Source organism: Mus musculus, chromosome 11 (assembly GCF_000001635.26).
Source record: "Mus musculus strain C57BL/6J chromosome 11, GRCm38.p6 C57BL/6J".
Lineage (NCBI taxonomy): Eukaryota > Metazoa > Chordata > Mammalia > Rodentia > Muridae > Mus > Mus musculus.
The window spans coordinates 74,087,521-74,104,740 of record NC_000077.6 but is presented as its reverse complement, the minus strand read 5'-3'; positions in this window follow the sequence as shown (position 1 = coordinate 74,104,740).

The window sequence follows — 17,220 nt, the reverse complement described above, 5'->3', positions numbered from 1 at the left end:
CTTAAAAGAGGAACTCATCTCATTCTCTCTCTTCCTTTTGATCCCTTTAATTGATGTAATAATAAAATAGTGCACATAAAGAAATAGTTTTAAAAGTGATTGATATTGTTGTATATCACTTAAATAAACTGGGGATTCTTTAGTATCAAAACTTTTATAATGTATATCAGATCAGTTGTCTAATGCACACAGAGTTCACAGACCAAATTCATTCTTCATTCTAAAGAAAAACCATCCAGTGTTTGGCTACTGTAGCATAGTAAGATTTTCTAGAGGACAACATCTGATTATCTTTGGAGGAGGACAACAGAGTAGGTGTCACCCCTTAAATTTAATTTTATAATAACTTTTGTAGTATTAACAACATTAATCCTGAGAAATAAAATATAAAGATTGTATGTTGGATAGAAGTAATTTTTCTCCAAGAAAAATAGTTGTCAAGACAATAGGAGTTAAGATTAAGGAGTCTTCCATCCAGAGACTATCCTGCCCGGGGATCCATCCCATAATCAGCCATCAAACCCAGACACTATTGCATATGCCAGTAAGATTTTGCTGAAAGGACCCTGATATAGCTTTCTCAAGTGAGGCTATGCCAGTGCCTGGCAAATACAGAAATGGATGGTCATAGTCATCTATAGGATAGAACAGAGGGCCCTCAATGGAGGAGCTAGAGAAAGTACCAAAGGAGCTGAAGGGGTCTGAAACCCTATAGGTGGAACAATAATATGAACTAACCAGCACCCCCAGAGCTCATGTCTCTAGCTGCATATGTAGTAGAAGATGACCTAGTCAGCCATCATTGGGAAGAGAGGCCCCCTTGGTTTTGCAAACTTTATATGCCCCAGTACAGGGGAATGCCAGGGCCAAGAAGTGGGAATGGGTGGGTAGGGGAGCAGAGCGGGAGGAGGGTATAGGGAACTTTCTGGATAGCATTTGAAATGTAAATAAAGAAAATATCTAATAAAAAAAGGAGTCTTTATTTACTCATATACCACTGGTATACATAGACAGGAACTATAGTGAGAAATACATTCATTATTGTGTTTTCCCTAAGAAGCAGAATTATCAATGTGTAATGTTATGAGTTTAAAGTGCTTGTGTGTGTGTCTCTCTGTGTGTATGTGTCTGTGTGACACAGGAGAAAGAGATGGATAGATGGATAGACAGGCATTCACTAAAATAAATTTCAATCTTATCAGTGGCTTTAACAAAGGCGGCATTTATTCCCTTGCTTGTTTCAGTTTTCCACATGGTCTACACAATTTTAAACTGCTATCTAGCATCTGGAGCTGGCCATGTAAACCTACTGAGTTGCACAGTGTAACTAACTGAGCAAAGAAGAAACGGTGTTCTCTTTCTCTGTAGCAGCCAATTTTTGGATGTGGATAGTTTTCTTGGGGCATTCTCTGATAACACCCAATCTGAGCTTCTGGGAAACTTGCTGTGGGCTAGCTGATACTCTAAGGATTGCACATGTGGGTACTACCCTAGGAACTTCACACACAGTAGATAACAATTCCTTCAGCATCCTCGTGGAATTATTATTTTAATCCTTGATTTCCATCCATAAAAACATGAGCATGCATCAAGCAAGAGGCACAGGCAGGCTTCACCCTCCAGAGTCCCTGAGCTTATTAACTACTAACACTACAGTTAACCCAGGATCTCAAGGGCTCCAGGCCTTGCCTTTCTTAACTTCTCCCTGAAGCTCTCTGAACCATTCTATGACTCTAAGTCTACATAATCCTTGTGGCTGTGCTTCTGTGGACTCCAAGATCTTGTCTTGCAGACAAGTAGATCAAGATGCAATGAACTCCCTAGTGAGTCACATCCACAGAAGCCTTTGAGCTTAATTTCCTGCCTCCTCATGTTTGCTTCTGTAGTTTCTCTGCATAGAATGCCCCTGTAGAGTCTCCTGGCCACATCATTACAACTTGGTGCAATTATGGATGCTCCTTCCAGAGCACTACCTTGACTGGATCCTCCTCATTCCAAAGTGACGCTTAGGTCTTCAAAAATCCTTATGCAATATGACTATATTTTACATGGTGATTACCTTATATAAATCACTTAGCTATTATCCTAGTCACTCAAGTATCCACAATCTCCACTTCTGATTTCTCTTTGGGACCTACACTCACTGCCCCACAGTGAGTGTGCAGCACTTCACCCAAAATGCATCTTTATACTTGTTAAAAAAAAAAAAAAAGAAAGAAAAGAAAGAAAGAAAGAAAGAAAGAAAGAAAGAAAAGAGGAAAAAAATACTGGATGACAAGAGTTTCCAAAATTTTTTCATTGGGAACAATATGAATTTGGAAAAACTTGAGACTTTAAAGAGATGGTAGTAAGAGTTGAGTGAGAAGCACATGTTTCTGCAGTTTCCATGATGCCAGGTGAAACATACAGTAACCAACATGCTCACAAATACTTTTCTTTTCTCTTGACCTATCTATCTATCTATCTATCTATCTATCTATCTATCTATCTATCTATCTATCATTTATTTATAGATTATTTATATTTTTGGGGTAGACATTGCCCATAGAATTTGTTAAAAGAGGGAGAGTAAGGAGGATCACAAATTTGAGTCCAGCCTTGGCTACACAAATATTTTCGAATGTAAACTTTACAAATCATTGTTCTAGTTAGAGCAATTATTTCTTACAAAAAAAAAAACCCACAATTATACCATGGCATAAAAAGGTAGCTGCTGCTTTGACCTTAAAACTAAACATGTGTAAAGTTACCTAACAGCACCATCCACATGTCTGTGGTTGATGGGATTTTTGAGAGATGTCCTTTAGTGGAAAAGGCCATCTCTGACCCTAAATTAGCTATTACAGTCACTTGGGGAAGACTTGCCATCTGCAACAAGTTTTTTTTTTTTGTTGTTGTTTGTTTGTTTGTTTTACACAATGACCAACCTATCTGTAAAGCCAAGAAGGTCAACTCACTGAGAATCAGCTGAAGCCCTGTCTGGTGACTTAAGGGCAGGGGAAGGGCCTGAATACTTATCTAGTGACAGCCAGGGGACCAGTGTGGTTTAGTAGAAAAGGAAGTGAGAGGACAAGGAACACACAAACTCATCAGCTTTAGTGATGGCAACAGGGGACTATACGTATATATAGAGGGTAACAAGTCAAAGAGAGGCTGCAATATCTCTGTCTTGAGGATTTTCCATCATAGTGTCAGCCTCTTTTCGATCTCAAAATTAGTCCCAAGGAATGAGAGGAGGGTTGGGAACAGAGAAAGTCTTGTCAAAGACAAAACCCTAATAAACACTACTCTGCTGAGGCAGAGGAGCTTTACAACACATTAGTGATCCAGAATTTTGTTTTCTTTTCATCCTCATATTGTCTACAGACACACAAAGGAGATAGGACACAAGCTCAGTTTAAAGACAAGGGTTTAAGGGCTGTCTTCTGTTCCCAAGTCACTCAGGGAATTGTAGGTGGAGCCAGGTCTGAACAGGGTCTTGAGGATGAGAAAATAGCTCCTTCACATGCCCTCTATAAACAGGATTTGAGGACTGATTCAGGCTGACTTCTAAGTTTGTAGTTGAGGAGAGAAACAGTTTTGGGTCTGGGAATGAAGGAGAAACTCAAGAAAGAAGGCAAGTCAGAAGATGTCCTTTGTAACCATAGCAAATCCTCAAGTATAAAATGTGTTCCCACCTAGCACCAGGTTAGTGAGGGCCAGAGGGACTGTGTCTTGAGATTCATGCAATGATTCTAGGAGAGGCCATGGAAGCACTGTGCTTGACAAAACAGGAAGTTGACGGGGGAGATGTTGCTCTCTATTGTGGGTTTGGGCCACACCCTTTGAACTCGAAGCCTTAGCAATAGAGGAGATGAAAGAAGGAAGTGATGCAGCTGTGCAATATGGCCTTCCTACTATTTACTCTGTCAGACAACTGATTATCTGACCAAACCCCAGAGGCAATGCATGCTCTGTGTGATGCAGAAATTTGTCCTTGTCCTCCTTTCTTAATAACTACATATCTTCTTTTGAGCTGCAGCTTTTTTTTCAATCTGTGAATGTAAATGATTTACTTTTTAAGGTTTTCTGTGAGAATTAAATTCAACAATACACAGAGTTCCTTGTAGAGTATTTATAACACCTTTAGTAATTTAATATCAATGGTTAGCCTTTATCATGTTTGTTATATTCATTTACTAAGAACTTTACATTAGATTGATTAAATTCTAATCAGTCCTTCCAATGATTCTGTCATATGTCTATATTCCTCAAATTTTACAGATTGCTAAACTGAATTTCAAAGTGATTCAATAATTTTCTTTTAGTCACATAGGAATCAGAGGACTAGAGTTTAAATATGCATTTGTACCATTTTAAGGAACATAGTCCCAACACCTATGTTATTGCCTCCCTCTCATTCTATGAGACTCATTGACCACAGAGTGTACTCTTAGATCTAATTTTTGTGTGTAGCACTGGCTTTTATATTTATCTAATTTAGTATTTATTTTTGATAATTTAATTCATGAGTACTAATTTACATCATCCCCACTGCAGCTTCCGCCTCCTTAAAGCTATCCTGTGCTCTTCCATTCACTCTCAAATCCTTGATCTCTTCTTTATTTATTATATGTATACAGAAATACAACCGAATGATTCCATTTAGTTTTTCTTATATATGTGTGTGTATACAGCTGACCACTTGGGATTAGATAAACAATTAGCGTCTCATCCCTGAGGAGGCTAATCTCCCCCCCCCCTTTTCTTAGCAGTCATTAACTGTCCGTAGCTCTTTGTCTATGGTTAGGGTCTGGTGAGATTTCCCTTATCTATGTTAGCATTTCACCTGATGTTCTCATTGCATAGGTCTTGCTTAGGCAACCACATTGTTAAGATTTTATTGGTATAACTCCCTTTCATCTATAGAAATCACTACCTCATAGCAAATAGCCTGGTTCTCTAGTTCTTGCAGTCTTTCTTATTCTCTTTCTTTCTGTATGTTCCCCACATCTTAGATGTAGAAGTTGTAGGTGTATCAGTTGTAGATTGGCATCCTAAAGTCTGTTGTTCTCTGCAGTTTGACCAGTTGTGGACAGATGTGATGGTCTTTGTCTGTTGCAAAGAGAAGTTTCTTTCATGAGGAGTGAAAGATTATTTGCGGATATCAGGATACGAATTTAGAACGCTGTTGGGAATTCTACTGGTTTAGGAATCAGACAGTAATAGGGTCCATTCTAGAGTCCATGACCTCACCAAGTCCTCCCCTAGTACTTGGTTACATAGTACTAGGAATAATTTCCCTCAGTAGCTCTTAACTAAAATTCTATAGTTGTTGGTTTCCTCCAAGCTATCAGTGCCACTGATATCTTGCACTCTGGTGTATATCTGGACATTCTGATCATTGTTGGTGTTCATAGGCTCCACAACTAGGTAGGACTATTGTATTTCCCCTTGGAAGCTTGCAGAGCATCTTTGGATACTATTAGTTGTTTTTATACTTATGATGACTATTAATGCCTATGTAGAATGAACAATGTTACAAAGAAGAACACAAGACATCCTTAGCTCAACAATAGTAACCTGTGGTCTGTGCTTGATTGCCAGGTCTTTAATGCCAATTCACACTTTCAGCTTCTACTTCTGAGATAAGTGTCTCACCAATCTATTATATCTACTACCCACTCTCATCTCAAAGAAGTATAAAGCTCTTCTATGGGAAGCTGACTTCTCCAAATTTATGTTAGATTCTTGGCTCTTTTGTATCACTATGAAAAAACTCCATGACCAAGGCAATTTATAAAGAAAAACATTTAATCAAGACTTTACAGTTACAGACCATTAGAGTCTATGAGCATCTGGACAAGGAACATGGCAGCATGTAGGCATGCATGGTGCTAGAGCAGTAGCTGAGAGCTTATATCTAATTCACAAGCATGAAGCAGAGAAAGAGAGAGCTAACTGGAATGATATGGGCTTTGAAACCTCAAAGCATGCCCCTACTGACACACATCCTCCAGCAATGTCATACCTCCTAACACTTCTCCAAAAATTTCACCTACTAGGGACTGAGCATTCAAATATATGAGCCTATGGAGTCCAGTTTCATTTAAGTTTCTACAGTCTCCAAATGCTCATTATTAAGAATGTAGTATATGAATGCAAAGGCCTTTTTATTGCTCAGCAATGTTTTTTCTAAATACAAACCCCAAAATACGATAGTGACAATTGTCAAATGTAGACAAATTTTAATTCAGCAACATGGCTTCTCTGGCAAAGAATAACATCCAAATAATTTCTAGGTCTGTGCGATTCTGCTGGAATGATACACTTTTAAGCATTCTGACTGGAATACAGACACACCCTTTGTACATGCTTTTAATCCCTAACTATGAAGGTAATGGTAGTTTGTAAAAGGAAAGCAGGATGCTTGAAAGTGACATCTAATTGAGGGGCAGACAATGTGAAAATTTAGAGAAATATTTAAGAGAATGAGTCAGAGAAAGGATATATCAAACTCAAGAGAACAAATAGGAAAGAGAGGCTACTTAAGGCTAAGGCAGATCTTAGACGCTAAATTCTCAGCCAGTCCCACAACACCCAGAAGAAGTTCCACTCCAAGGCACCCTAATACACTCAGGACCACTGTTTCACAGGTTCCCAGGATCTCAGGAGCTTGGTCACACAAGTAGCTCAGGTCACAGAGGCAGCTTGACTAGCAGGAGCTCTGACACACTTAGGATCTCAGGATCACAGGATACCAGAGACAGCTGAACTCTGAAGAGTTCTGACACAAGGAGGATCACAGGAAGGACAGGTTCCAGTCAGATATAGTGAGGGCTCGTAGCACTAGATATAATCAGATGGTGGGACTTGGCATCATCAGAATCCAATTTTCCCACTATAGCAAGTTGTGGATATACCATCACACTGGAAAAGCAAGATTTGGATTTAAAATCACTTCTCATAATGGTGGTAGAGGACTTCAAGAAGGACATAAATGACTCCTGTAAAGAAATAGAGAACACAGGTAAACATCTAGAAGTCCTTAAAGAGGAAACACAATGAATCCCTTAAAGAAGAAAAACACAATCAAGCAGGCAAAGGAAATGAACAAAACCATCCAAGATCTAAAAATGGAAGTAGAAACAATGAAGAAATAAAAAAGAGAGACAACCCTGATGTTAGAAAACCTAGGAAAGAAATCAGGAGTCATAGATGCAAGCATCACCAACAGAATACAAGAAATAGAAGAGAGAATCTCAGGTGCAGAAGATACCATAGGAAACATTGACACAACAGTCAAAGAAAATGCAAAAAAGCAAAAAACTCCTACCTAAAACATCTAGGAAATCCAGGACACAATGAGAAGACCAAACCTACGGATAATAGGAGTGGATGAGAATGAAGATTTTCAACTTAAAGGGCCAGCAAATATCTTCAACAAAATTATAGAAGTAAAAAATCCCTAACCTAAAGAAAGAGATGCCCATGAACATACAAGAAGCCTACAGAACTCCAAATAGACTGGACAAGAAAAGAAATTCCTCTCTACACATAATAATCAGAACACCAAATGCACTAAAGAAAGAAAGAATATTAAAAGCAGTAAGGGAAAATGTCAACTAACATATAAAGACAGACCTATCAGAATTACACCAGATTGCTTACCAGAGAATATGAAAGTCAGAAGATCCTGTGCAGATGTCAGACCTAAGTCAACACAAATGCCAGCCCAGACTACTATACCCAGCAAAAGTCTCAATTACCTTAGATGGAGAAACCAAGATATTCCATGACAAAACCAAATTTACACAATGTCTTTCCATAAATCCAGCCCAACAAAGGATAATAGGTGGGAGTACCAACACAAGGAGGGAGACTACACACTAGAAAAAGCAAATAAAAAAAAACAATCTTTCAACAAACCCCAAAGAAGATAGCCACACAAACATAATTCCACCTCTAACAACAAAAATAAAAGGAAGTATCACTTTTCCTTAATATATCTTAACACAAATGGACTCAATTTCCCCCAAAAGACAGACTGTATACATAAACAGGACCCAGCATTTTGCTGCATACAGGCAATACATCTCAGTATCAAAGACAGATACTACCTCAGAGTAAAATTCTGGAAACAAATTTCTAAGCAAATGGTCCAAAGAAACAAGCTAGAGTAGCCATTCTATTTTTTCCCCAATTTTTATTAGGTATTTACTTCATTTAAATTTCAAATGCTATCCTGAAAGTCCCCTATACCCTCACCCCCTGCTCCCCTAACCACCTACTTCCACATCTTGGCCCTGGTGTTTGCCCTGTACTGAGGCATATAAAGTTTGCAAGACCAAGGGGCCTCTCTTCCCAATGTTGACCGACTAGGCAGCTAGAGACAGGAGCTCTGGGGGTATTGGTTAGTTCATACTGTTGTTCAACCTATGGAGTTGCAGACCCCTTCAGCTCCTTGGGTACTTTCTCTAGCTCCTCCATTGGGGGCCCTGTATCCCATCCAATAGCTGACTGTGAGCATCCACTTCTGTTTTTGCCAGGCACTGGCATAGCCTCACAGAAGACAGCTATAACAGGGTCCTTTCAGAAAAATCTTGCTGGCATATGCAATAGTGTCTGCATTTGGTGGCCGATTATGGGATGGACCCCTGAGTGGGGCAGTCTCTGGATGGTCCATCCTTTCATCTCAGCTCCAAACTTTGTCTCTGTAACTCCTTCCATGGGTGTTTTGTTCCCAATTCTAAGAAGGGGCAAAGTGTCCACACTTTGGTCTTTGTTGTTCTCGAGTTTAATGTGTTTTGCAAATTGTATCTTGGGTATTCTAAGTTTCTGGGCTAATATCCACTTATCAGTGAGTATATATCATTTGAGTTCTTTTGTGATTGGGTTTCCTCACTCAGGATGATACCCTCCAGATCCATCCATTTGCCTAGGGATTGCATAAATTCATTGTTTTTAATAGTACTACCTCCATTGTGTAAATGTACCACATTTTCTGTATCCATTCCTCTGTTGAGGGACATCTGGGTTCTTTCCAGCTTCTGGCTATTATAAATAAGGCTGCTATGAACATAGTGGAGCAGCTGTTCTTATTACCAGTTGGAACATCTTCTGGATATATGCCTAGGAGAGATATTGCTGGATCCTCTGGTAGTACTATGTCCAATTTTCTGAGGAACTGCCAGACTGATTTCCAGAGTGGTTGTCCCAGTGTGCAATACCACCAGCAATGGAGGAGTGTTCCTCTTCCTCCACATCCTCGCCAGCATCTGCTGTCACATGAATTTTTGATCTTAGCCATTCTGACTGGTGTGAGGTAGAATATCAGGGTTGTTTTGATTTGCATTTCCCTGATGATTAAGGATGTTGAACATTTTTTTAGGTGCTTCTCAGCCATTCTATATTCCTCAGTTGAGAATTCTTTGTTTAGCTCTGTGCCCCATTTTTTTAACGGGGTTATTTGGTTTCCTGGAGTCCAGCACTTGAGTGCTTTATATATATTGGATATTATTCCCCTATCTGATTTAGGATTGGTAAAGATCCTTTCCCAATCTGTTGATGGCCTTTTTGTTTTATTGACAGTGTCTTTTGCCTTACAGAAGCTTTGCAATTTTATGAGTTCCCATTTGTCAATTCCCCATCTTATACCACAAGCCATTGCTGTTCTGTTTAGGAATATTCCCCCTGTGCCCATATCTTCGAGGCTTTTCCCTACTTTCTCCTATATAAGTTACAGTGTCTCTGGTTTTGTGTGGAGTTCCTTGATCCACTTAGACTTGACCTTAGTACACGGAGATAAGAATGGATCAATTCACATTCTTCTACATGATAACCACCATTTGTGCCAGCACCATTTGTTGAAAATGCTCTCTTTTTTCCACTGGATGGTTTTAGCTCCCTTGTGAAAGATCAAGTGACCATAGGTGTGTGGGTTCATTTCTGGGTCTTCAATTCTATTCCATTTGTCTACCTTTCTGTCGCTATACCAGTTCTATGCAGTTTTTTATCACAATTGCTCTGTAGTACAGCTTTAGGTCAGGCATGGTGTTTCCTCCAGAGATACTTTTATCATTGAGTAGAGTTTTTGCTATCCTAGGTTTTTTGTTATACCAGATGAATTTGCAAATTGCCCTTTCTAATTCGTTGAAGAATTGAGTTGGAATTTTGATGGGGATTTGCACTGAAGCTGTAGATTGATTTTGGCAAGATAGCAATTTTCACTATATCGATCCTGCCAATCCATGTGCATGGGAGATCTTTCCATCTTCTGAGATCTTCTTTAATTTCTTTCTTCAGAGACTTGAAGTTCTTATCATACAGACCTTTCACTTCCTTAGTTAGAGTCACACCAAGGTATTTCATATTATTTGTGACTATTGTGAAGGGTGTTGTTTCCCTAATTTCTTTCTCAGCCTGTTTATCCTTTGTGTAGAGATAGGTCATTGTTTTGTTTGAGTTAATTTTATATTCAGCTACTGCACTGAAGCTGTTTACTAGGTTTAGGAGTTCTCTGATGGAATTTTTAGGGTCATTTATTTATACTATCATATCATGTGCACATAGTGATATTTTGAATTTTTCCTTTTTTTTTTTTTGGAGGGGCAGGGTTTCTTTGTGTAGCCCTGGCTGTCCTGGAACTCACTCTGTAGACCAGGCTGGCCTCGAACTCAGAAATCTGCCTGCCTCTGCCTCCCAAGTGCTAGGATTAAAGGTGTGTGCCACCACTGCCCGACCTCCTTAATCCTTTGATTAAGAATTGGTTAGCTACAACAACATATCTGTACATGTTAAAAATATTTACTAAGTTAAAGAGCATACTCTTCATGTCCTACATAAGATCAAGGCAACATATTTCTAAAAACATTTAATAGCCTCCTCTCATTTTTTTTTCAGTCCCTCCCTCTTAAGTTGCACATCTGTGTGAAAAGATTAAATTAACTATACGGCTTTTTTTATGGACACAGTATTGAAGATATGTGCTTCTGTAACAAAGTAGATTTTCAAATGGAGGTTTCTCAAAACAGCACAAAATAAGACAGAGTAATTAAGTAATCAGTGCAAGACTTGGTTAAAAAATTGATGGCTCAGCAAACCTAATGTATTCAGGTATTTTTGGGGGGCATTTGAGATTTCTGTTGAGAATTCTCTGTTTAGCTCATACCTCATTTTTAAATTGGGTTCTTTGTCTTATTGGTATCTAACTTCTTTATAAATTTTGGATATCAGCCTTCAGTCAGATACGTGGTTGGTGAAGATGACTTCCCAATATATATGCTGCCATTTTGTCCTATTGAAGTTCCTTTGCCTTACAGAATATTTTCAGTTTCATGAGGTTCCATTTATCAATTGTTGATGTTAGGGCCGAGTAATTTGTGTTCTGTTCAGGGAGTTGTTTTCTGTACTCATGAGTTCAAGGCTACTGCCCACATTCTCTTCAATTAGATTTATATATTGAGGTCTATGGTCCACTAGGACTTGTGTTTTCTGCCAGGTGATAAATATGGATCTATTTGCAATCTTCCACATGCAGACATCGAATTAGACCAGTACTTTTGTTCTAAATGCTTTATTTATTTCTGTATCAATTAAAAATATTAATTGATTTTTTGAGAATTTTTAAGTACATGTGTAGTGTGCTTTGATTATATCCATCCCAAAACTCCCCTGAACCTCATGCCCTCTTCTTTTTTATTCCCAGTGAATCTATTGATGCTCACATATGCATGTGCCATATTTTCTGGCTCCTACAGTCTTTCCAGCCTCTTTTTCTGTGCATGGGTGTAGCCATACTCAGTGCTTCATGAGCAACCTACCAGAGGTAACAGACCAGAAGAAAACTGACTCTTATATAGAAGCCATCGACAGCCAATTGCTTTTCAGCTAGATGAAAGGTCTTACAATACTCTCATTTTTCTGTGCAAAAATGTTGACTGGCTTGATATTGTTCATACAACCATATCTGCTCTGAGTTCATGGTGTAATGGCCCGTTACACCAAAAGGACATATTTTCCTTCAGTCTGCCCTATTTTCTGGCTCCTACAGTCTTTCCAGCCTCTTTTTCTGTGATTATCTTTTAAGACTTGGGGACAAGGAGAATGATAAAAATGTTTATAATAATGCTAAACACCCCAGAATCACTTTTTCTCTACACAGTGACAAGTGTCTCTGCATAAACTTCTGCCCATGGGGTGGGGCAGACAGGTTCTCTGTTAATGGCTAAGAACTGCACTAAACGATGAGTATAATGGCAAATATTTATAAGACAGTTTGTTACTATGTCTACTTAGTAATGTAATAGTAATAGGGTCTGCCCTAGGCCTTATGGTTTTACCAGCCATGGATTTTACTTATTGGGCAGGAATAAAGTACTAGGCATTTGTTCCTTTCTTAACACTTATTTGACAGTGTGTGTGTGTGTGTGTGTGTGTGTGTGTGTGTATTCCAAGTTGTTAATTGTTGACCTTAATGTTTAGAAAAAAGTGAATCTCATTCAGAAAATAGATTAGTACGTTACATATGTAAGTGGATATTTTGATAGGTATGTGTATATATGTATATATACTTACCTATCTAAGAATCTTTCTATATACAAATACATCCATTATATAGCTATATATCCTCTGTCTATCATCTATCAATCTATTTGAAAGAACTTTCTGAATAGAATTCCCTTTATTCCCAGAATTAAGGCCAATGATTGACAAGTTGGAACTTATATAACTAAAATACTTCAGCACAGTTAAAGAAAGAAAATTTGAGTGAAGTGCCAAGGACTAGCCTCAGATTGCAGAGGGCATCTGTGTATTTGGATGAATGAATAGAGTTCTACTCAAGATAACTTTCCAGACAGCTGTCTCTCAAGACATCTCTCTTTGGAATTCCAATACTCTCTGGACAGCTCCTCTTTTTCATAATTCATTTTCTCTCTTTTAATTAATTAATTAATTCCTTTACACTGCATATTTTATTCACCCCATCCCCCGATCCACCCTCTGACTGCTCCAAATCCCATACCTCTTCTATTCCTACCTTTCTCCATGTTGATGTCCCCACAGCCCACCCCACCTGACCTCCAAACTCCCTGGAGCCTCCAGTCTCTTGAGGGTTACATGCCTTATCCCTGAATGAACACAGACCCAGAAGTCCTTCTCTGTATGTGTGTTGGGGCCTCATCTCAGCTGGTGAATGCTGCCTGTTTGGTGGTCCATTCTTTGAGAGATCTTGGGGGTCCAGATTAATTGAGACTGCTGGTCCTCCTTCAGGATCGCCCTTCTCCTCAGCTTTTTTCAGTCTTCCATAATTCAACAACAGGGATCAGCTGCTTCTGTCCATTGGTTGGCTGCAAATATCTGCATCTGATTCTTTCATCTGCTTGTTGAGTCTTTCGGGGGGCAGTCAAGTTAGTTACATTTTTGTGAGTGCACCATAAACTCAGTAATAGTGTCAGGCCTTGGAACCTCCCCTTGCGATGGATCCCACTTTGGGCCTGTCACTGGACTTTCTTTTCCTCAGGCTCCTCTCCATTTCCATCCCTGTAATTCTTTCAGACAGGAATAATTATGGATCAGAGTTTTGACTGTAGGATGGAAACCCCATTACTCACTTGATGTCCTGCCTTCTTGCTGGATAGCTCCTCTCTTGTAGATCAAAAGTCCAGTTTCTATTTATACATTCATTAAGCCATTATTCCAGGTTGCCTCATGATTATCTCAGGAATCAGATTCCAAGGACCCAGCCCCATGATTCTTAGATAGAGCTAGCAAGAATATTTGTTTAACATTGCAAATGAATTCAGAGATCTGCCTGTCTTTGTTAAGTACACACAGTAAGCTTGCTGGGTGGGATCTCGCTCTGAGATTGCCATTCCTATCACACCTGGGCCTAACCTAGCTTTGTCTCAGGCTGGCCTTGAACTCAGAATCTGCTTAGTTTTGTATCTGCCAGACAAGCTGGCTCACAGTGCAGATTACTCTGTTCTTTTAGTTCTGCAAAGCTCCTTATACAACTCATATTGCATTCTTTTTATTTTATTTTTAAAATTTATTTTTCACATTCCATGTTCTTTTCCCCCCACCACCACTCTGACTTTTCCACATCCCAATCCTAGCTTCCAACCCCTGTCCACACGCAGATGTCCCCACCCCTCACCCCACCCGACCTACAAACTCCCTGGGGCCTCCAGTCTCTTAAGGGTTAGGTGCCCCATCCTTGAATGAACACAGACCCAGAAGTCCTTCTCTGTATGTGTGTTGGGGGCCTCACACCAGCCGGTGCATGCTGTCTGTTTGGTGGTCCAGTGTTCTAGAGATCCTGGGGCGTCTAGATTATCTGAGGCTGCTGGTCCTCCCACAGGATATCCATTAACCTCACCTTCTTTCAGCCTTCCCTAATTCAACAACCAGGGTCAGCTGCTTTTGTCCATTGGTTGGGTGCAAACATCAACATCTCACTCTTTCAGCTGCTTGCTGGGCCTCTTGGAGTACAGTCTTGATAGGTCCCCTTTTGTGAGTGCTCAACATCCCCAGCAATAGTGCCAGGCTTTGGCACCCCCCCTTGAGCTGGATCACACCCTAGGCCTGTTGCTGGACAGTTCTTCAAAGTTTCTTATACAACTCATATTATATTCTTATATTTTGCATAGTTGAGAAATTATATTTTTAGAGCTCATGTTTTCAGAGTTCTTTCTCACAGCCTAAAGTATTATTCTGAAGATCTTATCTTTTACCATTTTACTGTATCATTACCTACACCCTAACCTATCTGACTTGTGCTGTCTTTAATTATCATGGAGTCATTAACCTTGGCAGAGAGTTCCTCAAAGGAGCCATTTCCTGCTGGCACTGTTCCTGGGTCATGAACCATGTCACACTGTCCTTTGAATTGGCCATGTCACACTCAAAAATGAAGAAGAAATCCCATAGATTGGGAGAGGTTCTTTGACAGCTCTATTTTAAACAGAGAATTAAATAACTAGAATTTATAAAGAAATCATAAGTGAAATTATAATAAAAACAACCCATTCAAAGATAGCCCTAGGATCTCAAACAACTTTGAGAAGTCATCCTGCTATAGTCATTCAGCAAAGATCACCAATGAAATTGACAGGAAATACAGCAGAGAAATCGGAAAATTCACTCATGTGTCCAAGATTGGAAACTCGTACAGCAACTATGGAAATCAGTATGGAAGATTTTAAAAGCTAAAATTAAATGTACTATATGACTAAGCCATACTACTCCCTGGCATATGGACAAAGGACTCACTAACCTACTCCATAAATTCTTGCTCAGTCCTGTTAGTCATTGCTCTATTCACAATAAATATGAAATGCAAACACATTAAAAATCTTTGTATTGGTTGCTTGAAATTTTGAGTTTCTAAGAGGTGCTCAAATACTACTGAATATATTGCCATCTGAAATAAGTTAAAGAAGGACTTACCCATTTGTTAAGCCTTTTGATCTAATCAGATTTGGAATTCAATGTATGATTTTAATTATGTTGTTTCTTTGGTATGTGCAACACATTCTCTCTTTGTTAACAACCTCTCACCAAACCTGATTACAATATTGGAAAGTAGGTCCAAAGTCAACCTTTGATCTTTTATGGTTATTTTTTTTTATCAGTAATTTTCTATAGGTACTTGAGTTCACCATATTTCTCATGTGAATTTGTGTGGTTTAGGTTTGCATTTTCTTACAAGATAGGTAGATGTGCACCATGGAGTAAACTGAGGTCATCTGTTTAAATGCCATTTTTATTGTAATATATTTGAAGTTAAAATGTAAATCCACAAGATTTATTCTACAGGGAGATAAAAGCACAAATTTAAGGAAATACTATATGTAGGCTTATAATATTATGAAACTATTAATAATGCATACATACTATGCTCTATATGTTATAATTCAATACATCAAAATATCCCAGTAATGCTAAGTATAGATATTTAGTTAAAATTATGCAAATTATTTTTGGTTTACATTTTGTCAGAAAAAGTCCCTCAAGAAATCATCCATCTTAGCCGGGCGGTGGTGGCCCACGCCTTTAATCCCAGCACTTGGGAGGCAGAGGCAGGTGGATTTCTGAGTTCAAAGCCAGCCTGGTCTACAGAGTGAGTTCCAGGACAGCCAGGGCTACAGAGAGAAACCCTGTCTCGAAAAACAAAACAAAACTAAAAAAAAAAAAAAAAAAAAAAAAAAAAAAAGGAAAAAAAAAAAGAAAAAGAAAACGTCCATTCTGTTGCAATTATATAGGATTTCATTTAGTAAGGAAATTTGATAGATTTAATGATACAGATATGTTTTTGTTTTTGTTGTTTTTCTTCATTGCCACAGATAGAGATTTCATATCATATACAATGCACTTCCATTTAATAAAAAATACATTTCTCTATATTGTAAAATTTAGAGATTCTAAATTCACATTACCTTGGGTGGAAATACTCAATTTAAGCACTAAAAAAACCATATTTCCTGGGTTACCAAAAGGAGAAATCATTTTTAATTTTAAGACTTGTACAAAGTTCATACTTTAGGTGCTGAATACATTGAAAGGCAGAATTCTAAGTAATGTTTACATTTTGATAAGCTTCTTTTTCTCTAGGTCTGTAAAATGTTATTAATGAAGTTTTACTGATATAATAATTAGTGCTTAATACATTGGCAATTTTCATCCTTAAAGAAATTATGGATGCAATTCAATTGAAAAACTTAAAAATACTTCTTGTTTGAACAACAAATATTTTCCTAAAATTGTCATTTCCAGCAGGTTTCCATCAATGGTCCTGCCTCCTGTGTCAAGGGAATATTTAAAAGGCAGAACACAACAACTAAAGGGATCTGTTTAAAGCTAATTTCAGGTGTGATCCTAGTGAGGTGATGTACAATGTTGAACCACTGCACCCAGAAAGCTCAGCAAGTTCATTACATACAGTTTAACAAAGAACTCAGGTTAATGTCTATGAATAAGCAAAGGGGCAGCATTATTATATACAGGTGGGGTGGAGGCAGCTTTGGCTCATCTTAGTAGGTATAGTAGGAGCAATATTTTGCACAAAAATTCTCTGAGGGAAAATTCTATGGAGGACGATATTCACCACACACTATGAATATCAACATTTGGACCAGAGGATAATTTGTCATCTTAAATCTTCAACCTTTTGGATCCACACTGGCTCTACTTGGATTTTTTTCCATATTTTAGAAGCCATATTCCTTGAAATGGCAGTGA